The sequence below is a fragment of the Tamandua tetradactyla genome, chromosome 3 (genome assembly GCF_023851605.1).
Source record: "Tamandua tetradactyla isolate mTamTet1 chromosome 3, mTamTet1.pri, whole genome shotgun sequence".
NCBI lineage: Eukaryota > Metazoa > Chordata > Mammalia > Pilosa > Myrmecophagidae > Tamandua > Tamandua tetradactyla.
In genome coordinates this window covers 111,403,670-111,429,731 of record NC_135329.1, presented here as the reverse complement: position 1 = coordinate 111,429,731, position 26,062 = coordinate 111,403,670, and the positions used below count along the sequence as shown (strand labels likewise).

The following is a 26,062-nucleotide window of genomic DNA, read 5'->3' as shown; positions in this document are numbered from 1 at the left end:
CTATTTTCTTTATGAACTTTTAGAGATCAGGCAACGTCCCCATTAAGGATTTCCCTCACTGATCTCTTCATTATGACCTCTGAATATTTTACCCATTCATCTCTTACACCACCTGTACTTCATTGTTACACCTATCCGCTAAATAGTGCATCCCAACAGTCCTAACTCCGAGTTAGGTTTTGTCTTTCAGATGGATCATTTTCATTTCTTAAAAAAAGAGAAAGAACTCCTAGAATAGAAAAATGATTTTTAATGCTTCTCCAAGGTCAAACCCTTTCTAGTTACAAAGGTATATGACTGGAGTAGGATTAGCTATCTAATGAGATTTTTAACACTTAAATGGGTGTAGGGGGAAAGTAAAAGATTTTGGTTGTTGTAATTTAAGCTAATTTAATTTTACAAAAACAAACAATGATAATTTCTCTACAGACCTCATTTCTGGCCAAAAGTTAGCATCCATTCTTTTCAAATAGCTCCAGTTTAGGAACTGGAATGCAGGTGCTTAATAACATATTCATAAGGACTCCCCAGCCTCTATCTTTGTTATTATAAAATGCTTTCCTTTGCTGTTTGTACAATTCTAAGGCCCATTCACCTGCAGTTTGCAGTACTTGTTATCATCCAAACAGCTCTCAAGAGCATTTCGTAATACCAAGGAGACAGACAGAGGGGCCCTTAAAATAAATTTCAAAAAAAAAAAAAAACAATGGGAGAACTGAAATGTACCTCAAGTATAAATGCCCAGAATGCAAAAGAAAAGTAAATGTTACTAAAAAATAATAAAATCATGAACCCATTAAAAATAACTGCCTGGATAAAGCATATTAATAATATAATTTACCTTAACTGTTTTCCTTAAAATCTATTTCCTTCTCTCTCTCTCTGTCACTCACTCTGTTTTAAATAGATTTTAAATTCATTTGCATGCAAAGAGAGAATGTTGTTAAGATAAATAAAACTGCTAAATATAGAATCATGGATCTATACAATTTATTTATTAATCGTTGATTTCATTTAATTACATTTATTGCTATCCTTGTTAGTGTTTTTTCAGTTTACTGCTTCCAAAATTTGAAGCGGTAAAAATTTAGAATTTTTATTCACTGTATTTATTTCCTTCTCTTATTCTCTGCCCAGATTATCTAGAGATTAATTTATCAGTTATTTATATTGGATTAAGTGTTGCTATAGTAACACTTGGCTTACAGTAAGCACTTAAGAAGGGTTAATTTTTCTTCTCTTTCCAGATCTGAGCTAAACCTCCTTGGTCATTAAGTCAGTCAACAAAAGCTGAGGGCCTACTCTAGGCAAAATAATGTGATAGGTGCTTATTACTACAAATATTAATGAGATATAGTCACTGAGTTCAGTGATGTTATAGTAAAATAGATAAAGGCAGACATATGAGTAATAAGTGCACGTAAGCAGAAGTACTGTAATGAAGTACATCCAGCAGAGACATGGAGCAAGGCTTCAGAGTGGTCTTGACTATCCCATCAAGACCAGAAAACTGAGTTATTTTAAGTTATTTTAAGGTGAAGGAGAAGAAGCCGTTCCAAACAATAAGAATGGCATGAAGAGCATCACCTCCATGAGGCCCTCCAAGAAAGACAGCTAGGAGAGTGTGGGAGGTAAGCAGTAGGTAGACCAGAAGAGCCTTCAGCTTGGCTAAGCAATTTAAACTTTATTCTGCAGGCCATGTGGAGGCGTTCAAGGAATGTGAGCAAGTGTATAAAATGACACTATTTCCATATGAAGAAAGTCATTCGAAACATTGTGTATTTTTGGGGGTAGGAGTAAGTGTGTAAAAAAGAAGATAGAGGGCAATTACTATAGTCCAGGTGAGAAATGGTAAGACCCTATCAGTGTAGGGAATGACAGTTTCATGATATGTAAAGAAGGTCTGTAAGGACTAGTACATTATTTGCTTGTAAATAGATGTTTAGAGGAAATTAAATCATTATTCAAACATTAACACATAGCAATAGATGATACAAGGAACCAGAACCTTGTGCTCTCATGACCAAACCATCCTCTTACAAGAGAGGAAAAGTCAAGTCATAAACAGATTGCTGTTCTGGAATCAGAATCAGGATAAGTAAAATGGAACATTTAGTAGCTTCACAGCCTGATACAGCCATCTCTAATAAGGTAGATCTTGCCAAAGTTGTCATAATACTTGAAGTCCTTGTCCAAACTTTGCCTTCTATCTTCACATTAAGTTTGGCCTAATGTTGGAACTACAATATAAAATATTCCAAGGTTGTCAGCTGAGGTTCCTGCTTTTTTGAATAGTATATGAGGTAGCAATGCCAAGATTTGTCACTTTGACTTTTTTTTCTTTCCTTCTATTGCTTTTCCATCCATTTTATGATTGACATAGTTTTGTCTTTAGTTGCTTTAACAGTCAATCAGGTTATAATCAAGTCTTCCAAATCATCAGTCTACATGGTTTGTTAAGGTAACTATACATCTCAGGGGTAAGGGCTATGCTATTGTATGCCCTATAATAATGGCTGCCTTATTCTAAGATTTCTGGGGGAAACTCCATTGTGCTGTCCTCCTTCCTCCTTCAAATTCTGCCAACCTATTTTTATCCTTCTTGATGAAATTTTTGTGCTAGTGTTCATCACTAATATTTCTTTGGATTGATACTGCAAATAAAAATTACAGGGAAAGCTGTTTGAACTAAATATGAACCCTCAGTTGATGCTTAAATAGCATCTGTTCAAAAATACTACAGACTTACAGAAAGAGAAAAGGTTAGTAGAAACAAGTTTTTGATGAATCAGATAAAAATTTGTTGACCCCAATTTTAGCATTATGTAATACTTTGATATTATGCTAGCTGAACCAGAAACATGTCTTTCCTACATGAAAAAATTGGAAAGAAACATCTTCATAAATGCACATGTATTTTCTTTGAAGAATCCAGGTGATACCTATGTGTTACATTATATACTTCAGAATGAAGAGTTATAGATTATTAAAATCATAATTTCGTTAGTAATTCCTCAACATTGAAGGTGGCAACTTTTTACTGGAGAATCCAGGGATAGAAGCAAAGTTAGGAAAAAAGATAATAGTTTCAGATGTTCTACATTCTTGCAGATAGTTTCAAATAGTATAAAACTCAAGACAGAAAGAAAGTCATTCACATATAGATAATGGATGAGATTACCTTGAGAAATACCACGTTGAATGGATTAGTATAGGCAGAGAACACTTTTTCCTCAAAAACTTTGCGAGTAAATAGTGAGGAAGATGAGAGAAGAACAGGGTTAGACTGTTGTCACAGAAACTAGGGGATGGAGAGTTTCCAAAAGGGAGTAAACAACATCATCCTATGCCATGAAAAAAGACAAATAAAATCTACTTTGAAGAGTACTGTGAGATAACAGTAAGATGTTCAGACACCAACCTAAATGCTCGGTGACAAAATGCAATGTGCGAGAAATGGACAGGCATTTACAATAGGGATTTATTATTTTGCAAATTCACAGTTCTAGGGCTGTGAGAATGTCCCAATTAAGAGACCAACAGGATTTTTACTTTCTCTTAAGACTGGTTACCAATGGGCTTGGGCTTCTCTGTCAAATAACAAGGCACGTAGTAATGTGAGCTGGTCCTTCTCTCCTGAGTTTCATTGCTTTGGCTTCTGACTTCTCCTTCTGTAGCCTTGTCTCTCAGTTTCTCTGGGCCTTTTTCCATGAGCTTCTCCTTATTTCATTTCTTAGAAATGGCTCCGGTTAGGAAACTAAGACCCATTTGGGGGCAGATATCAACTGAAATAACCCAATCATAAGGACCCACCCACAATAGGTCCCACCCAAAGGAATGGATTAAAGGAAACAGGCCTTTTCTGGGGTACATAGCTGCTTCCTTCACACTACCACAGTTTTACATTTATTAACTAATCCCTACAACAACTTACTTCATTTCATAGAAGATGGAACTAAGGATACAGAACAGGTGAGTAATGTTCTCCAAAGTCACCCAACTGGTAAGTGGTAGAGATCAGTTTTGGACTAGTCAGGCTTAACAGATTAGAAATCAGTATGTGATACTGCTTCTCAGAGCAAAAAGGCAAGTGTTCTAGTTTGCTAGCTGCCAGAATGCAATATACCAGAAACGGAATGGCTTTTAAAAGGGGTGATTTAATGAGTTGCTAGCTTACAGTTCTAAGGCCGAGAAAATGTCCCCATTACAACAAGTCTATAGTAATGTCCAATCAAAGGCATCCAGGGAAAGATACCTTGGTTCAAGAAGGCCGATGAAGTTCAGGGCTCCTCTCTCAGCTGGAAGGGCACATGGCAAATACAGCATCATCTGCTAGCTTTCTCTCCTGGCTTCCTATTTCATGAAGCTCCCCGGGAGGCACTTTCCTTCTTCAACTCCAAAGGTTGCTGGCTCGTGGACTCTGCATCATGGTGCTGCAGCATTCTCTGCTCTCTCTGAGTCTCTCTCAATCTCTCATTCTCCAAAATATTTCCTCTTTTATAGGACTCCAATAAACCAATCAAGACCCACTCAAATGGGTGGAGACATGTCATCCCCTAATCCAGTTTAACAACCATTCTTAACTAAATCACATCAGCCAGGGAGATGATCTCATTACAGGTTCAAATATACAGTATTGAATAGGGATTATTCTACCTTTAAGAAATGAGACTTATATTAAAACATGGCTTTTCTTAGGGGGCATACTTCCTTTCAAACCAGCACAGCAAGGTTACTTACTTGGCTACTAAGAAAGCACAAGGAGGGCGGGCCGCGGTGGCTCAGCGGGCAAAGTGCTTGCCTGCTATGCCGGAGGACCCCGGTTCGATTCCCGGCCCCAGCCCATGTAACAAAAACGGAGAAACAGAATACAATAAAAACAAGAAAATGTTTAAAAATGTTTCCCTTTCTTCCTTCCTTCCTTCTCTCTGTCTTTCCTTTAAAAAAAAAAAAGAAAGCACAAGGAAAAATTTGCACACACCTCTTCCTTTGCGCTTTGAGGAAGACCAGGCTTTATATGTTGGTGTAGAAAAGTATGAAGCAACAGAGTTGAGCAGTAAATAGAGGTATTTTTCACCTGGCAGCCTCAGTTTTCTCTGCTCAGCAGAAGACAAGTCGAACAGGAACTATGGAGGAAAGATGAAGAAGAGATATAGGAGGTCCTTGGGTAGGGCCTAAAACAATAACCAGTAAAAGCATAACTACATATTCTTAACCAGGAATGTGCCTCTGAGCCTCACAGCCCGGACACCATCCCTGGACATTCTGAGTCGGTGTATGTGATGGCCTGGGAAATTTGAATTGGGGGGATGTGTCTAGGTAATTTAGAATTGTTCTGTTATATGAAAAGATCTGTCTATGTAAGTAAATACATGAAATGTTCAGTCATATTAAATGAAAAGCAACACCCTTGAGGCAAATAGGCCTTATTTTGGGCAGTCTCCCACTTTTCCATTCAGTGTATAACCTCCTGGTCTCACCTTACTTACCCCCTGTGTTGCCTGGGACCTGCCTCCACCATTCAGTGCCTACACTGATAGCTGCTTTTTGTGCTCAAGTTGTTGTTTCCTTATTCCTGGCAACTGTTAGGTTATAGCTTAATGTTTGGCCTCCACCAGGGGTATTTACATGTTCAAAAGGAGTCCTTCTGCATAGGAAAATCTTTACATTCCTCCCAGATAAATCCAGTCTTTGATATTCAGGAAGGAAGTGCCAACTTCAACTCAGATCATAGGGTGTAGGGAGCCACCTCTGGTATGATTATTTCTGAAGGTAACTTTCTGAATTTTAAAAATCATATAAAGCATGTATAAGTAGGTAAGCTTTTGTATGATCCTTAATAATGAAACAGAAGTTTCTTCTAACTCATAAATACTGTATATAGAGATATTGTTTAATGCCAGCTTTATATTTTCAGGCACTAACTGTACCTATAAAAGCTAATTCTTAACTAGCATAATAGGCAGTTGGGGATGAAGGGACAAAAAGAATGCTGGAAATATATAATCTGGAAACAAAATGAAACAAGGAATAGCCTTAATATGTGAACAAAGAAGCATATATTATGACATTAAATGAGTTACAGCAGCATTTTCAAGTACTTTAGCAAGGAAAGCACTTTTTCCTTTTCCTCCCTGGTGTTCAGATGTGATTCAAATCCGCGGACTGCTCAGCATCTTCGCTTGGCAGCTCCTCGGTTCTCCTTGCACAGTTTGAATCAGTAATGACGACGCTCAGCAAGGATGTGTCTGACATTCAGTGCCCAGTCCCTGGTTCACACTCAGCCAATTAAAGGACTCTCCCATCTGGAAACTGGACTCCCTGTTCCACGTCGCCCACACAGCACGGTGACTGAGAATGAGGCAGGGATTCTTGGGCTGCAGATACTACTCAGAAAGCCAAAACTGGCCACCCCACATGATGTTTGACAGAAATTGGCTCAGCTGGAAATTGCTCTTCACATGTTTTTCAAATGCCTGCCCACTGTTCACTGAGACAGTTTTGCCTGGTGTCTGCTGGGGGGTGGGGGTGGGGGCTCCCATAGACTTCAATCTTCCATTAAATAAAACTGCTTTGATTTAATGCACACTCTCCCCCAGACCTTTCTGCTTATTTTGTGAAAGAACATGATTTGGTCCCACTCAACTCTTTTCTGGTTATTAGAATTTTGCTCCATGTAATTCCACATAAAGAATTTTTAATTATTATTTACTGTAGACAGGGGTCCTTTTTTTTTTTGCCCCATTTTACTGCACCTACAGTAACAGCTGAGCATAAACAGAGTAGGAATACAAAACTAAAGTAATAAAATGTGCTTGGAAAACATTTTGAACATGTAAGTTAGTTAAAAAAATTTCTGAGCCTAAAATACAATATTATAGTAATTTAGGTCATTATATTATTTATTGGCACCAGCTGGCCTGCACCTGGCTCTTTATAAAACGTGGATTACCCTCACTTAGAAATCACTTAAACTGCCCTGTCCATTAGACTTCCTTGGAATTATTATTGCTAAACAAATGGAGCACATCCTCAGACTGCACCGCCATTAGTGTACAAAGAATCTAACCCCATAATGTATGATCTCTGATTTCCCACCCTCTCCTTACAATTGTTCACTGAACTTAAATTGGCTTTCCTTGGTAAGAGATGATTTTCTTGAAATTTTGCCTATGAAGCCTCCTTCCGAACCAGTAATGCTTAAGCCAGGATGGTAATAATTATTAAAACACTTTTTTAACTCCAAATATGATGAAAGTTTTAAAAAATAGCATGACATAGGCATTTTTGTTTGAAGTATCAAGTGTCATCGTCCTGTCTGATCGATGCCCCAATGAAGTCCAGTGTTAAGGCTGTCAGGGGAAGCTGTAGGAAAGTGCTTGTAAAACATAGGAAAAACAGAATCCAGCTGAGGCCATTTTAACACATCTCCTACTAGGCAGATTCCCTTTGGATCCCCTTGTTAAGCATATGTCTGAAGCTCGCAAAGAACCTGGTTTGAGGCTCAGCTGCCGTAATAAGCACAACGAACGCACAGAGACTCCAGCTAGCAGATGGGGGCTTGCTGATTGAAAGAGCCTGATCTAGCGTCTGGCCACCTTTTGGCAGGCAGAGCACTTGCGGCATCCCCACACCCAGTGAATTCAGACAGAAAGGAGACAGGAAGAGAAGTGATTCATTAAAGGAATAGATGCAAGAAAAGTATGTGTTAAGCTAAGCAGTGCGAGAACTCTAGTAAGATCAATCAAGAATGTTACTTTGCAAGAGCTTATGGGATCATGAGTCTTTCTAGAATAAAGTGGAGTAAAAATTAATGCTATGTCTATCTCATTTCAAATATGGATTTAGAATGCTGACTACCAATGATCTTATAATAGCGATACTAGAGCCAAATTTGCTTCCAATGGATATTACAATTACACTGCTAAATTAACTTCTTGTAACCTAGAAGTTAGGGTTTAGGGGTGGTTATAATTGCTGAATCATTATATAGATATTCCTCTTTACTTTCTGGTATAGTAGAGTAGACAAAGGGAAATATCTGAAATCTTTGAACTGTAATCCAGCGACCTTAATCTCTGATAAGGATGATTTAGCCTTTATTTTTTTATCTTGTGTATGTGTGACTATAAAAACCTTCACCTGCACCCATTTATCCAGTTTTTCGACTTCAGAGTCTTGTGATCACTGAAGACAGTCACTAGTGTTTGTTAATGAAGTGTCCTGGATCAACCCCAACTAACCCACCTCAAGTCCGAAGTAATCTTGATAACTGAAACTGATCTAACAAAAATGGGTCCACCTGACATGTACAGTAGCTTACTTTAATTTATGTCACCTGTACCTCATTATAATACTAAAAAATCATACCCATCATCAGATTAAGGCTGCCATTTTCTTACATACTTGCCGTGACTAAGCATATAATCAACCTGGCATGGTCAATAATTAGATCACCTCTAATTACATCGTCTGGAACCACTGTGCACATCATCCCAAAAACTGCCCATCTTTTGATATTGTAAAACTCTTAGAATTACTGCAAGTCAGGGAGACAGAATTTTGGGCTGAGAGGCTATCTTATCTCCTCTTTGTGCCCAGCAATACATTTTTTCTCGGTTTGAAACCCCAGTATCTCAGGAATTGGTCATTTGAGTGCATCTGGCAAAATAATCCACTGCCTTTGTCCAGTGACAAGTGAGTAGCAAATGGATACAAAAGTAAGATTGCGGGAGTAACTGTGTGGATCTCTCAGAAATACTCCCATGAAAATCAGCCTATACTTCTTAATTTAGGGACAATAAAAACAATTAGCTTAACTTGATTTTTATTATTCTTTCACTGAGTCCTGGCTTCCCACCTACTAAGAAATAAAATGTATCATGACAGCAAGGGATCCTTCCCTAAGTGCTCTAATCCTTGATTAGGAGTACACAAGGCTCAAAGTTGGAGAGTAGTTCATGCCTAGGAGAGGCAAAACTATTCTGGGAGTTTGCACTCCTTAGAACAAAGGAAGAAATCCAGGGAGTTGTCCCCACCACTGCTTCATACTCAAGCCTCTTTGAACAGGGGTGTGGGAGAATCTTGAGCAGAATTCTGTGCAGTACCAGTAGCTGATGTGACCTTTATTTTACAAGCAAGTCCCTTCTTTCTGGTTATCCTCTTCTTTGCAGCATCCTCTTCCTTATTCCCACTCCCCTGACTTGCCCCCAGGTATTTTACCTTCAGAAGCTCGCATTATCCCTCTTTGAAAAACACTGCTATTCTCTGGAAGATGGAATTTGCTTTTCCCCTATTATAAGTGCTAAAACTACTGTCTTCTGGAGAAAAAAAATCACAGAGTAGAAGTTTCAGAATAGAATACAGCTTGTAAAAGAGTCTAGCTACATCACCCTTTCCAGCCTCTCTTATTACAACCACCTGGTAGTTTCACACAAGGTGACCATTCTCTTATCTAGAGCAGCTCATGTCTTAGTGTCTTGTCAAAGTCAACTCAGACCTTTTTATTAAGCAAAATTATAAAGAAAAAAAGCAACTTCCCCCAGAACTCTTTAGTGCATTTTTCAAGTTGCTTAAAGATATGGGAATAATGGCTCTGAAATGAGAATCATCATATCTTAGCTTGAGTGAAGATTTTTGTCCCTTTTCCCTTATTGCAGAGACATGGGAGATGAGAGGTGACTTAAATGGCTTGACCAAAATTACACATCTTGCAGGTAAGATAGCCAGGACTAAAATCCAAATCCAATGTGAAACACCTTAAATCATGCTGTTGATACAGACAAAAACCATGGATCCTTTTGCACAACACACTCAATAACCAAATCCTGAGACCCCAGGGTTGAAGGTTAAAGTCTAAGCTACTGTGTATGTCAGGTGGGCCCATTTTGGTTAGATATAGCTCAATTGGCAAGATAACTTTGGACTTGGGGTGGGTTAGTTCTGGGCTGACCCAAGACCCTTCATTAATAAACATTAGGGGCTGTCTTTAGTGATCACAAGACTCTGAAGTTGAAAAACTGGATAGTGAAGGACAAATGAAGGTTAGTCACAAGGTTTTTACAATGACTGGGGCAGAACATAAGGGCTATACAACCATTATAAAAAATAGAGACAGCTGGGTTACAATTTCAAGACTTCAGGAATTTCCCTGTGTTTACTCCAGAATGCAAAAAGGAATATCTATATAATGATTCAAAAATCAAATCATCCCTTAAATCATGATTTCTTGGCTACAACTCCTCCCTGTCATTTGATAATTATCTCTCAATCTTGAGGGATAGCTGGGCTGTGACTCTCTCACTTCTTCAAAGCTGCAAAGGGGCATTGTTATTAAGGGACGTGGGGATGATACGATGAAACTGGTTGTTGTTCTTGGAGAGTCTGGTATCTCTGAGTTTCCGAACTTCTCTGGCATTGGAACAATCTGGAGGTTTCATGTCTTTGAAAAACAAACTGAAAAGATAAAATTTTATGGAACAATGATATCTTTCAGGGTTTCCAGGAACACTGTTAGTTGGGATTCTCTATATTGTGGCAGTTTGCAATATCTGGCTGAAACTTGCACGAGAGTAACCTCCAGAATAACCTCTAGAAATTGATTTGATATCATTTAAAACTCTGTTTAATTTCACCCTTTTTGATCAGTTAATCCATGATGCCAGGGCCAGTTATGTCCCACAATGCTAGATCTAGTGTCTCTTGATGCCAGGCCCAGTGTTTCCTGCTGCCAGGGACAGGCTTACACCCCTGGAAGTTTTGTCCCACATAGTTGGGGGGGGGGGGGCTCAGAGCTTGGTTTAGAGAAAGGCCATATTTTAGTAACAGCAGAGATTTTCTGGAGATCACTGCTAGGCACTAATCATAAATAGGTTCAGTTTCCTATTACAGAAATAAGTCTCAAAAGGGCAATTGAGGCTTGCCCTTTTATTTTTTTAATTTTTATCTCATGCAAAAGTTAAAGCTTTAAAATACAGACAATGTTATTCTTTACCTTGTATATTGATTTATCTTAGCTTTAACCAGATCAGTTTCATTGCATCTTTAATCAGAGTTTGATCTTTTTCAGTTATTTTAACCTGTGCCATATGGACTTATGCTGACTTTCAGAGCTGGAGAACTAAATCTGAGTCTTAGATGTCACACACATAAAGTTCCAGGGAACTACTAGGTTATATAACAGCAAAGCATTTCAGAATTTAAAGATAAAAGTTAAACTTACAATCTGAGGTTTACTTTTCATAAGCATTTTTAAATGAAGCTACTTTTAGAAATAAAAAAATATTGGACAGTTGTTTTATATTAACAAACCATAGCACAGGTTTTGTTCTGTTTCACTTTTACACATTTATGAGTTATATTAACTAACAGATAAAAATATAATTTATATATTTGTCCTACCTTTTTTTTTTAAGTTTTTCCTTCTTATAGATAGAACTCTGGCCTATAGCTGACTACATACAGATTAAGAGAAGTATTAGAGCAAAGCAGTGCAATTGATAACTTGGCTGTTTCTATGATCTATAGCTTTTTAAGAATTGTTAAAACTATGACTAAATAACACCATGCTACTACTTAACATCATACAGATTAATATCAGAATATAACATGGAGAGTGAGAAAAGTTTTAGAAATTTTATGTAGTTTTTAAATAGATGAATAATATTATTTTATCCATACAAATTTAGCAACAGGATAGAAAAATCTCTTTTAATCATTATATTACTTCCCAAGCACCTCCTATGCAATAAGTTAAACTATTTTAGCAACTTACTACACAAGGGGAAAGAATAAATTATTTCTAACAGTTTTTCCCTTAACAATGAGAAGACTTTGTATTCTGAAATAAAGTATGAGAAGGCCAAGGATATTAACAAAGCTATTATCCTAATGTAAGATCTTTGTTTTCTAGACAAAGTACTAGAATGATTAAGAAAACCTTTTCTTAAAAACTTTAAGAGCAGACTAACAATCTACATTGCTTTAACAGGGAGAAAACTAAACTTTGGCATTGTATGAATACCCAGCTTGACAAAAAAGCTTTCTTTACCAAAATATAAGATAAACAGACTTATTAAATTTTGTTCATCACTATGACAGAATTTATTTTTCATAAACTCCTTCCTTATAACTCTCTGTATTCATTCAGAGCTCATAGTCTACAATGAGAATAAAAGCAAAATTCACCTCCCCCTACTTTCTGTATGCATTCAGGGCTTGTATTCCTCAATGACGACAACAAACAAAATTCATTTCCTTAAACTTTTTATCACCTTCCATATCCATTCCACCTATAGTTTTTATTCATCCAGCATTTATCTATCTGCTCTTTAAATTTTTCCAGCATTTTTATTCATTCATTACCACTATCCTATATATCCTAGTACATATATATTCTAACTAGAATATAAACTTTTTGAAGGTAAGAATTAGGTTTTCCCTATTTATGACAGCATGTACTAATAGAAATATGCTGATTGACATTAATAAAGCTTCTACAAATTCAAATTATTCCATATACTGAGATACCAAATGGCCAAGTAACAAAAAGCCAGATTCTTTGAAATTCAGATAATTAAGGTTATAAAAATTCCATTAATATTTGTTACTAAACTTAGCTAGTTTCTTAAACTAGTGTATTTGATACATCAGTATTTCTTAATTTTATTATACTTCATGTATTTATTATTATTACCAGGTACATTGCTCAGTTTATGTAAGTTAACCTATCTAGATAGGCTATTTTAAGAGGAATTTTGATAGTGTATTTATAATACAAGTTATTTTATCAGTAAGCTTATATAGATTTTGGGAGAACATATCCAAGCAGAATAAAATTGCATTTGTTCAATTCAAAATGCATCATAAAATTTCTTTTATCAGAGGTTGAAAAAAATGTTTTCATAATATAATTGCAAACAATTGTAAAGGTACATTGACTATCAATTCTGGAACATACACAGGAATTGTTTAATTTTTCTGAAGTTTAAATCCAGGAAAACTTTTCCATATCTCTTAAAGACCTTTCATTTTACTTAGTGAAAATGAAATTTGGTAATTAGATTCTATTTAGTTACTTCTATCCCAAGGTTATTTATATTTTAATAATGATCTGATTTCTACAGTTGACATTGCAAAAGTGTTATTGGAAAAAATAATGCTAACAAACACAACCTATTCTGTACCATTTTTTATGCTTACTATATTAGGTAGGGTTCTCTAGAGAAATAGAATCATCAGGAGATATCTGTAAATATAAAATTTATAAAAGTAACTCATACATCTCTGGGGATGTAAGAGTCCAAGATCTGTAGGGCAGGCCATGAGCTGGTAGCTCCAATGAAGGTCTTCAATGAGCTTTCAGGAGAGACTGGCTGGTTGAAGCAGAAATAGTCATTGTCTCTTCTGAATTGCGGGGAGGAGGTGGGACTCCGCCGAGTCCAGTCCCGCTAGGCTAGCGAGGGTCCCCTCCTCCTGCCGAGGGGGTCCGGGGAGTAGGACCGGCAGGCGCAGAGGGGGCTCGAGCTCGAGGGTCTGGGTCGGAGGCGCGCACGCAGGGGACCACTGCGGGTCTGAAGGACTGGAGGCCGAGTCAATTAAGGCATGGAGCAAGGTAGCTTTATTGTTGGTAGAAGCTTATGCCAGGGCTGCCAGTAGCTAAAGACCTCGAGGCTCGGTGAGCCCCAGACTATATACAGTTTGAGGAGAGGTGGAGTTAGGGCGTGGACTCCAGGGGAGGGTAGCCAATCACACAGGGAGGACGGATGGGGTGACAGTGACGTCTGTAGGCACCATAGAGATGTTGTTTTTGAGTGTGCTTGTAGCAGCGGATGCTGGGCAGGTGGAGGGATAAGGAGAAGGCCAATAGGGTTAGAGAAACAAGGCTGCATCATCACTAGTCACCGGGCGAGGCTTGATTCAGAGGTCTAGAAGAACCGGACGTGCCAAAATGGCGAGGGAGGGAATGAAAAAGACTAAGCTACCAGGCCAAGAATAAAATTATGCCACACTGAATCTTCCTTCAAAGGCTTCCAGTGATTAGATTAAGCACCACTCATTGCAGAAGAAACTCCCCTTTCCTGATTGTGAGTGCAATCAGTTGTGGTTACAGCCATTGTGATCATGATTTAAGTCCATGAGATGTCCTCATTAGCAACAGACAGGCCAGCGCTTGCCAGACCAGACAACCAGATATCACCACCTGACCAAGTTGACACATGAACCTGACCATGATACTTACTGTTTCTAATCTCCAGGCCCAGTAAAAAAATAATTCTAAACCATACCTTGCCATAACTTTCTGTGCCTAGCTCCCCCTGCCATAACTGCTTTAGGTGGTTAGAACTTGGGGCAGGGTGAGGCCTGGCTTATTGAAAGTTTTAAGTGAGGGCCATGGAATTTTGAGAGTTCCTGTGCCCTTCTTTAACTATTTCCAATTATTAGATTTTTTAATAAAAGCTGTGACCAGGGCCACTGGAAAAGGTCTTTGTTCTTTCCAGGGCCAGCCCTTTGGCAGTTTTCTGCTACCTTAAGGAAATTCCAGGGATGGTTTCATTCTAATATCCAGGTTTGTTTGCAGGAATTACAAAACTAAGGTTTCGAATATTGTCATTCAGAGAATTTTTTCTCTTTTTACTCTTTTACTTCTTAAGTATCAATTTATGTAAATTTTATATAAAACTGCTATTTCCTTCTTAAGCAATTTCAATACAGCTTTTTAAAATAATTTTTGTTACTTTGTTATTACCATCTGAAGTACAAGAGCATACATTGAAAAGGCAGACAGCACAGATAGAAAGTTAGTGACACAAGAAACCAAAACACAGAAAAACTTTTGAGAGGGACAAATAAAGGGTTGTATATATAATCTCATCCCATTTTTATCTTTTTGCTGAACAATTTTAGCTGTAACATCTTTAATTTTAACTGTAATGGTTGTATTTTCATTTTAAATCATTTTGAGGCTAGATGTAATATTACCGAAATAAACCCTTTTTGAATAGGTTCCACCTAAATCTTTTCAATTTTCAATACAGTTCAAAGGTTCCCCTTTTTTTTTTTTCAAATAGACATTGTTTATTTTGTTAAGGTCAAGCAAATGATCTGTTGATAGGTAAGTGGTAAGTGTCAAGCATGAAGTCTATACACATTTTCCACAGTGGACTGCAGGATTTTGCCACTGGGAAAACCCCTGACTGAAATCTTGCTACACAGAGCATTCCACAGCTGAGCTACGATGGAAGGGGAGGGCTAGGCCTCCACTTAAGAAAGCCAGGGGCAAAACATTAGCACCAGATTGTTTTTATATGCAACAATATTCCTTTTTAAAGAATTTCCAAAGTCAGTAACCAATTAGGAACATTTGACCAATACAAATGCAGGTGCATACCAAGTAACAAATTCAAACAGACACTTAACACTTGTTATACTCAAGTAACACAAAAATTAATAACTAGACTGAGCACACCAACTAACAAACAGGCATTAAATACTTAACGCACTGATTAACAATTAGACAAACATTAACTCTTACTATACCCAGGTAATGCATGGGCTACCACTTAAACAGGCCTACCGAATTTCATTAAATACAAACTAGTTGTTGGATTACTCATTTTTTGTAGGCGTATACTTAACAGACAAATTAAGATCAGGGCCTCAAACCCTATTCAGAACACATGCCGAACACATCAATTAACAATTGAACTGACATTAAATGCTTAGCGCCCTGTTTAACAATTAACACCTGATACTCCCTGACTCACTTTTACTCTGATGGCCCACTCACCCAGTCACGTGTCCAGGCATGGAACTGGAAACAGTTTTTCTCTTTGAAAATTTTTAAGGTGTCAAAATTCTCTGAAGTGCTGGCAGAACAGAGAACTTTGGTTGTCGAGCCTCTAGACTAAATTCAGTCCAGCAGCCACAAAAGGCTCTGTCACCTGGTTTATCTGCTCTGTTGGGGCTCCAGAGTTTCAGGCATTCATCCCTTCTGGGGGTCACCAAATTGTTACTGGATAAAGGCCATGGATTCTTTTGCCCAACATGCTCAATAACCAATTCCTGAGATGCTGGGGTTTCAAAGAGAGAAAGAGTTTACTGATAGGTGTGTAATAGGAGAGCAGATGGCCTAGAGGCCCAAAATTTGTCTCCCCAAACGTGATAATTCTGATAGTTTTATTAGAGAAAAGATGGGCAGGGTTTAGGATAATGAGCACAGTGGCCCCAGATGATGTAATCAGAAGTAATCTAATTATTGAGATGGATTACATGCATAGTCACAGAACATGTGTAAGAAAATGACAGAATGAGGTCTAGATGACTTGTAGGTTAAAGCCTAAACTACTGCACATGTCAGGTAGATCCATTTTGGTTAGATTTATTCTCAGTTGTCAAGATTACTTTGGACTTGGGGTGGGTAGGCTCTGGGCTGACCCAAGACCCTTCATTAATAAGCATTAGGAGTTGTCTTTCGTGATTACAAGACTTCTAAAGTAAAAAAAAAACTGGATAACGTGGTACAAATGAAGGTCACAAGGTTGATAATGACTATTAGAGATCAAGGCAGCTGGATTTCAATTTAGAGATTTCAGGTATTTCCCTCTGTCTACTCCAGTATACCAGAAAGCAAAAAAAAAAGAGGAATATCTATATAGTGATTCAGTAATTAAAATCATCCCTTAAGTCCTGATTTCTCAGTTATACTGTTTCAATCAATAAATTTCCTTATTTGTGCTAGAAGGGTGGTGGGCAGGTCTGCTACTGACTCAAAATGCAAATTTATATCAGATTACTGCAGCACAGTGGGAGGAGCCATAGAAATCTGATAGAGAACAAGATTTCATGCAAACCAGGTTCTGGCTCTGCCTCTTATTCTCTGTGTAACCTGGGCAAGTTATTTAACCTCTCTGTACCTCAAGTCCTCATCTCTAAAAGGAGAGCATAAAAGCCACCTCATGCTCTTAGGATCGATGGACCTGTGCACGTGTGGTGCTTACTTTTTGCCAGCTATTACCTTTCTCTAAGACAGAGCTAAGCGTTCTTTCCTTATGATTTCTTTTCTCTTCTTCCTCTTTTTTCTTTTTTTTTTTGTACATGGGCAGGCACCGGGAATCGAACCCGGGTCCTCTGGCATGGCAGACAAGCATCCTTGCCTGCTGAGCCACTGTGGCCCACCCTCTTCTTCCTCTTTATAACAATAAACTTTAGCTCATTTAATCCTCTCTCTGTGTTAATGGTGTTGCAGGGGTAAATTTTTCCTCTCTGCCAGTTATAAGACTTTCCAAATTAACATGTTATGCTTTTTTAATAAATGTGCTGCTTATTGTCCAATTCTAGACCACAAATACAAATGTAAAAGCAGAAGAGAATTAGCAACTGCATGCTAGTTCTACCAAAAAACTCCACATCCTTCAAAATATTTTCATGTATTATTGTTCTCTGTCTTCAGTTTGTCATGCAGTCATAAAGATGGGGCACTCCCGAATCTGGATTTGTCACTCCCTGTAGCCAAATGTGCAGGCACACTGACCAGATGAGAAGGAAAAAGAGGTTTATTTATGCCAATGGGAAGACAGGGAAAATTTCCTTCTCAAAGAGACAAAGAGAAAGCTAATCATCTTAGTTAATAGGTGTGCTGGTTTGAATTGATTGTATACCACTGAAAAGCCATGTGCTTTAATCCTTATTCAATATTGCTGGGTGGGAGCTTTTGATCAGATGGTTTCCATGGAGATGTGCTTTGCCCATTCAAGGTGGGGCTGCTTACTGGAACCCTTTGGGAGGGAACCATTTTGGACAAAGCTCAGAGCTCACACAGCCAAAGACCTTTGGAGATGAAGAGGGAAAATACTCCTGGGTGAGGTTCATGAACAAGAAACCTGGAGAGAAAGCTAGCAGACATCACCATGTTTACCATGTGCTTCTCCAGTTGAGAGAGAAACCCTGACATCATTGGCCTTCTTGAACCAAGGTATCTTTTAAAGCTACATTTTTAAAGTTACTATTACAATCAGAGAATTGCATCTAGTTCAACTTTGAATCAATTTTATGAGCAAAACTTCATGCTATCCCGTCATGTGTTTTGCTTAACTCTGTTCTTGTAATCCACTTATTCTGTTGTTCTGTTGGAAAAAAAGATGTATTGAATTTGACTGGTTGGGTTTATTCTTCATAAGCGCTGCACTTTATTGCTTTTGATTTCAATATACTCTGGATAGCTAAAGATTTTACTTTCATAACATGTATTCATTAATATACTATGGATTGATGTTACTGAAGAGTAATTTCCAGTTTTCTTCTCCCAGTGATGTTTGAAATGGATTGCTATCTTGGGCCTCACAGATTAACCCAATTCACTGTAGTTTGAAGAATAAGGAATGGGATTACCAAACTAACCAGGTATCATTTCCCTAGAATGTATATTGCAGGTAATATGACATTTCAGAAGTCTTATTTTTAAAATAGCATTTTTATGCTTTCTCATAGCAAGAGTGATATATGTTCAAATTACACTTTTGAAAATCAAGATAAGAAAAAATAAAATAAATCACCTGTTACCCAAAGATAATCACAATTAATATGTCAATTCATATTTTTAAGATATATGTGCATATTTATATGCATATTTTAAAAACAGCAATGGAAGCACACTCTACATGCATTTTATAGTCTTTTATCACTTCGTAATATATCATGACTGTCTTTCCATTCCATTTAACTATTTTCCTATGACATATTTTTAATGGCTATATAATGTTCTATTTTGTGGAAGTCATATCTACTTTAGATAATTTGTTTTCTAATTTTTCTTTTATAAATAATATTTTTGTAATAAATGATAGTTAAATTTAGCCTATATATAGAAAAATAATAGTTTTATTTATTATTTACCTGCTAGACATTTTACATATATTTTGTTATTACATTCTTAATTTGAAAAGTATAGATCATTAACTTCATTTTATAGACAAGGAAATGTATTGCAGATGTGGGGAAAAAAATCTCACATTTTTTTAATTGCTCAATGCAAAATGCCTAGAGAGTAGAGTAGTTTGAATTCAAAACCAGATAGACTGATGCCAATATGATACATTAACCCAAACACTAAATACCTAGAAGTAAAACAAACTATTTCAGAAGGAAAGATGGCTCTAGGTCATTTGCTATATCATGTCATACAAAAAGAATATTTGCATGACAGTTATGTTTTTCCTCTTTAGCAAATTGTAAAATTGCCATTATGATGAATAAAATTTAAAAATCTTCCTTATTGTTACTTGTTGAAAGTTTAATAAATCAGCATATTTCAGTACTTTTTGGTGAATATTTTTCTCTTGATTAATGGTGTTTATGAAATGCCTACCACTTTGTATCTCATAACTTTTTAATCAGTCAGCATTGTACACTGAATTGATTTCCACTTAGACAATAATTTATGCAATGACATAGCAATTTGCAAGATTTCTCCTAAAATTTGAAGAAGCTAAGTGTATCTTTGAGAGGCTGATCGATAGTTTGTAACAAAGGTTAAATTCAATTCCATTGGGGCAAAATGTTGTGATGTTAGTGGGCAAAGATGGTAGATTCTTTTGCCTGATGTGCTCAAGTGGTTTCAGAGAGAGAAGGAGTTTATTGCTAGACTCAAAGCAGGAAATCAGATGGCCTATTGGCCCAAAGATCTATCTCCCTAAACTGTAGTAATTCTGAGACTTTTATAATATCAAAAGATGGGCTCATTTTAGGATAATGAGCACAGTGGTCCCAGATGATATGATTAGTGGTGATCTAATTATTGAGCATGCTCAGGTTGATTACATGCTTAGTCACAGCACGTATGTATGAAAATCACAGCCTTAATATGATGATGGCCATGATTTTTAGTTTTATAGTGAGGTATAGGTGACTTGTACGTTAAAGTCAGGTGGGTCCATTTTGGTAAGATTTAATTTTAGTTATCAAGATAACTTTGGACTTGGGTAGGTTCTGGGCTGAACCAAGACCCTTCATTAGTAAACATTAGTGGCTGTCTTTAGTGATCACAAGACTCTGAAGTTGAAAAACATAATAAATAGGTGCAAGTAATGGTTAGTCTCAAAATTTTTACAATCACAAGGACACAAGATAAAGGCTATACAATCCTTACCAGAGATCAAAGCAGCTGGATTGTAGTTCAGAGATTTCAGGTATTTCCTTCTGTCTACTCTAATATATCAGAAAGTAAGAAGCAATATTTATATAATGATTCAGCAATCATAATCATCACTTAAATTGTAACTTCTCGATTGCAACTCCTCCCTCTCATTTGGTAATTTTCCCTCAATGTTGAGGGATATCTGGGTGACAACTCTTCTCACTTTTTCATGGCTGAAAAAGGGGCATTGTCATTAAGAGGCAGAGGAGTCAAACTCATGGTTATTCTTGGAGAGTCCAGTACTTCTGGGTTTTAGAGCTTCTTTGGCATTGGAAAAATCTAGAGGTTTCAAGTCTTTGAAAAACAAACTTAATAAGTAAAACTTTCATAGAGCCCAGGGTATTTTTAGGGTTTCCAGGAATACTGTTGGTTGGGAATTGCCATGCTGTGGCAGTTTGCAATATCTGGCTGAAAGTGGCATAAAAAAGAGTAACCTCTGTAATGACCTCACAATTCAATTTGAAATCTCTATTTTTTTCCCCCTTTCTGGTCAATCAATCCCATGATGCCAGAGCCAGGCTCGTTGCTGGGAGCCATGTCCCATATTGCCAGGGCTAGATTTATCACAGAATCATGTCCCACATTGCCAGGGAGACTTATACCCTTGGAAGTCATTTCTTATGTAAGGGGCAGGTCAGAGTTTGGCTTAGAGAGACTACATTTGAATAACAAAAGAGGTTCTCTGGGGATGACTCTTGGGCACCAGTTTTAAATAGGCTCAGCTTTGCCATTTCAAAAAGTAAGTCTCATAAGCTCAAGCCTTATGATTGAATCCTTGACTTATTAAATTGGGAGCCCCTATTGCTTAAGAGAATATCAGGAATACCCCAAGTGGGGAAGTTTAGTGCTTACAGTTTTTCTCTAGCCCCTCAAGGAACTTTGCAAATTCTTTTTCATTTTTTTGCCCCAAATACTTTGAAATGCATGAGGTTGTAATATTAACTTGTACAGAGTATCAAGATTTTATTCCTTATTCTAGGTCCATGTCAATTAAAGCTGAAGTAGATTGTATAAATAAGATGACTTGACAGGTTAAATTAGATAGTGTGCTACTGAAAATTTAAATTTTACAAACATAAACATCTCTTCTTTTCATCTCACACAAAAGTTAAAGTTTTAAAACATGGACACTTTTATCTTTTTATCTTTTACCTTGTATTCTGATTTACCTTAATCTTAACCAGATCAGCTTTATTCACATCTCTAATTGGAGTCTGATCTCTTTTTCAGTCTTTTAACAACTGCTGTATGTAGTAATGCAGACTTTCAGAGCTGCAGAACTCTCAGTCTCAGGTATCACACATATACTTAAAGTTCCAGGGAATTGTCAGGTTATACAAAGGACAGAGTATCTCAGAATTTAGAAGTAACAGTTAAAGCTCAAGAGTAAATGCAACTGCTGTAAGAGCTTACAAACTAAGCCCTAATTTTCTCATAAGCATTTTTAATGAAGCTACTTTCAAAAATAAAAACATTTGACAGTTATCTTATATTGAAAAACCATTGCAGAAGTTTTGTTTCACCTTTACACATTTACCAGAGTTATGTTAATTAACAGATAAAACATAATTTATATATTTGTCCTACCTCTCTTTTAAAGTCTCTCCGTGTTGCAGATTAAGTGCTGAACTATAGCTGACCATGTATACTTTTAGAGACACATTAGAGCAAAGCAGTGTGACTGACAAGTAAATTTGGTGGTTTCTATGATCTGTAGCCTTTTTTATAAGAATAGCTAAAACCATGACTAATAACATCACATCACTGTTTAATATCATACAGATTAGTATCAGGATACAGAATATGACATGGGCAGTGAGAACATTGTCAAGTCTTTAGGAATTTTTTTAAATCTCTAAATATATGAATTATATTTTACTCATACAGATTTAGCTAATAGGATAGAAAATCCTCTTTAACAACTGTAAATCTTACCAAACCCTTCCTATGCAAACTGTTTAACTATTTGAGCACCTTAATTTTACAAGGTGGAAGAATGAATTATTTGTAACAGTTTTCCCTTAAAAGTGAGATTTGTCTTCTGAAATAAAGGATGATAAGACCAACATAAACATTAAGAAGGATATTATTCCAATATAAATTTTTTGTCTTCTGAGCAGAGTACTTGGCTGGTGGACAGAAACTTTTTATAACTTTTCATTAAGAGCAGATTAACAATTCACATTATTTTAAAAGAGCAATCAAAACTTTACTTTTCTATGAATACACAGTTTGACACAAAAGCCTCTTTTAAATAAGAAAAATGGGCTTATTCAATTTTTGATCAACATTACCTATGACATGCAGAATTCCCTTTCATAAGCTTTCTACAACTTTCCATATCCATTCAGGGCCTGTATAAACAAAATTCACTTTCACAAACTTTTTACGACAACATGCAAAATGTACTTTAATCATAAAGTATGATCATCTTAGTATAGAAGATAAGAAAAATACTATCCACCCCATCTATAGTCTTTATTTAACCATACTGCATGTAATCAGAAATAAATCTGATATCTAATTCAGAAGGTCTTCAAACATGTATATTTCCTTCCAATAATACTATTCATGAAGGGAAGAAGAGGCAGAGACACTACAAATTAATGGAAGAAGGAAGAAATTTGTGCTTGGGTTTGAAACACAGCCAAGCATTAATATACTTTATATTTTTATACTCCTAACACACAAATGATTACTTTACAATATATCTAAGATCTTTCAGTCCAATGCAACATGACATTCAGAGGTCAGAAGAGTCCAAGTTTGAAATATAATCAGCTTTGTAATAAGTAAGGGACTTATGCTAGAAAAACTAAAAACATTCAACATTATTCCTAAGTACTAAATAATACCAGGAATATGTTAGTTCACAAAATAAAGTTATGGCTTTTACAAAACTAGTTCAGAGCTCTATTTATATAAATCCTATTTCCTAATTTAAAGGTCCTATAAGTGACTTTTCTTCTATGAGTACTTCTCAGGTCATTCTTTTTCTATCTGATTTTTAAAAATTCTTCCAGCATTTTCATTTCTTTCTTTCTACTGTTTTATACTTATGCCCTAATACATGTATATTCTAACTAGAATATGAACTCTTTGGACTTAAGAATTATGTTTTCCCCATTCATTACAGCACATATTATTTATCAAATTATTTCACATACTGGGGTAACAAATGACAGAATAACTAGAAAGCTAGATTCTTTGAAACCCAGGTAATCAGTGTTATGAAAATCTCATTTATATTTCTTACTAAGCTTAAGTGATTTTTTAAATAGGATATATTTGTAGTATTAGCCTATTTTCACTTTGCTATTCAATTAGAAAACTCATCAAAAAATTCTTTTTATTGGAGGTTAAAAATCTCTTTGTTTTTATAATATACTAAAATTACAAACAATCTTAAAAGTATATTGACTATCAAGTTCTGGAAAATATACTGCAGTTGTGTAATTTGTCCAAAGCCTAAATTCAGGAAAACTTTTCCACAGCTCTGAAGGACCTTTCATTTTACTTACTGAAATTTGGTAATTAGAATTTATTCAGTTGCTCCTATCCCAAGGCTATTCATATTTTAATAATGATCTAATTACTACAATTGCCATTGCCAAAGTATTATTGGAAAAGAGTAATTTTAACAAGCATGGCCTATGCTGTAGCATTTTTTTTATGCCTACCATTTCTAATCTCCAGGTGTAGTAGAAACGTTTTAAATGAGGGTGGTGGGATTTACCTACACCCTTCTTTTAATAATTCCCAATTATTAAATCTATTTCACTTAAAGCATGACCCAGACAACTGGAAAAAGTCTTTGCCTTTTCCTGGAGGCAGCCCTCTTATAGCCTTCTTTCTGCCTTAGAGAAATTCCGGGCAGTTTCTTTCTAAAGTCCAGGTTTGTTTAGAGTAATCTAAGGCTTTGAACCTTGCTGCCAGAGGGTTTTTTTGTTTCTTTGTTTTTCTTTGGGACTTAAGGAGTACTAATTTTTTATGCATCCATATATATATATATATATATATGCACATATTCATTTTTAAGCAATTTAAAGTAGAGCTCTTTAAGAATTTTTGTTTATTTGCTATTAGCATTTGGGGGTATGAGAATATACATTGAACAGGCAGACCCTCACAAGAAACAGAACCATAGGAATACTTTGGAGAGGGACAGATAAAGGATTGAATATACATTCATTCTCTTATCCCATTTCTTCCCTTTTGCAGAATAACTTTAGAGCCATCCTTAGGCCATTTCTCCCCCGAATTTACATTATATTATGGACAGACTGCATTACAAAAATAAACTTTTTTCTCATAAGTTCATAATTAAAATCTTTCCAATTTTCAATACATCCCAGTGGTTCCCATTTTAAAAGATTTTTTTTTTTTTTTTTGCAATCAGTAACCATTTAGGAACAATTAAGCAATAAGAATAAAGGGGCATGCCAACTAACAAATTTAAACAAACACTTTACCACTTACTGTACTTAAGTAACACACCAATTAATAACTAGACAAAACATACCAGCTAATATTTAAACAGGCATTAAATGTTTAACATACTGATTAACATTTAAACAAGAATCAAAACTTACTACACCTAGGTAACATAACAGCTAACTGTTAAGGAACCTACTTAATTTCATTTAATACCAATTAATTGTTGGATTACTCATTTTCTAAGACTATACTCAACAGGCAAACTTAGATTAGGGCTTCAAATTCCATACAGAATGGTACCCAGAAAACAGAAAGGTGTATATAGAGGTCCAAGTAAATGGGATTGTTCTGGAAGTGGAAACAGACCTCAAAGCCAGGTCTAGGGGAACTCAAATCACCATATTAACTCCCAGATCCACATTTACTCTGATGACCCACTCACCCAGTCACATGTCTGGATTTGGAACTGGAAACAGTTTCCTCTTTGATTTTTTTTTTTTGGTGCATGTTCCGGGTTCAGTTTTCAGCTTGTCTCTCTCCTATGGCATTTCACTATAAGCTGTGAGGAAAAACCAGGCTGCACTTTCGACATTTAATTTGGAGATCTCTTCTGCTAAATATGCAAGATCATAGCTTTTAAAATCTGCCTTCCAGCCAAAGTCACTAGTCAATTTTGTCAGATTATCTGCCATTTTAAGACAAGGATCACCTTCCTTCCAGTTTGCAATAACATGTACCTCATTTCTGTCTAAGACCTTGTCACAGGTATCTTTAGAGTCCCCATTTCTCCAACAGTCTCTACAAAGCATTGTAGGTCTTCTCTATCAAGGTCCTCACATCTCTTCCAGATTCTTCCCCTTATCCATTTAAAAAGCTGTTCCAACATGTTTGGTATTTGCAAACCACAACAGCAGAACCCCACTCTCCATTACTAAAATCTGTTCTAGTTTGCTAGCTGCTGGAATGCAATATACCAGAAACAGAATGGCTTTTAAAAAGGGGAATTTAATAACTTGCTAGTTCACAGTTCTAAGGCCGAGAAAATGTCCCAATTAAAACAAGTCTATAGAAATGTCCATTCTAAGGCATCCAGGAAAAGATACCTTGGTTCAAGAAGGTCGATGAGGTTCAGGGTTTCTCTCTTAAGTGGAAGGGCACATAGTGAGCACAGTCAGTTTCTCCCTCATCTGGAAAGGCACATGGTGAGCATTGTCAGGGTTCCTCTCTCCTCTGGGAGGACACATGGTGAACATGGTCAAGGTTTCTCTCTCATCTGGAAGGGCACATGATGAACACAGTGTCATCTGCTAACTTCTCTCCTGGCTTCTGGTTTCATGGAGCCACCCAGAAGGCATTTTCCTTCTTCATCTCCAAAGGTCACTGGCTTGTGGGCTCTCGTGGGTATGTCGTTCTTCTCTGGCTCTCTCTGAATCA

The 26,062-nt window shown here is 36.5% G+C and overlaps 1 protein-coding gene across 1 annotated transcript in view; it reads left to right on the top strand.

Moving 5' to 3' along the window:
- LRP1B (LDL receptor related protein 1B) overlaps positions 1–26,062 on the top strand; it is a 1,945,542-nt gene that overhangs the window by 416,861 nt on the left and 1,502,619 nt on the right. The window lies entirely within an intron of this gene.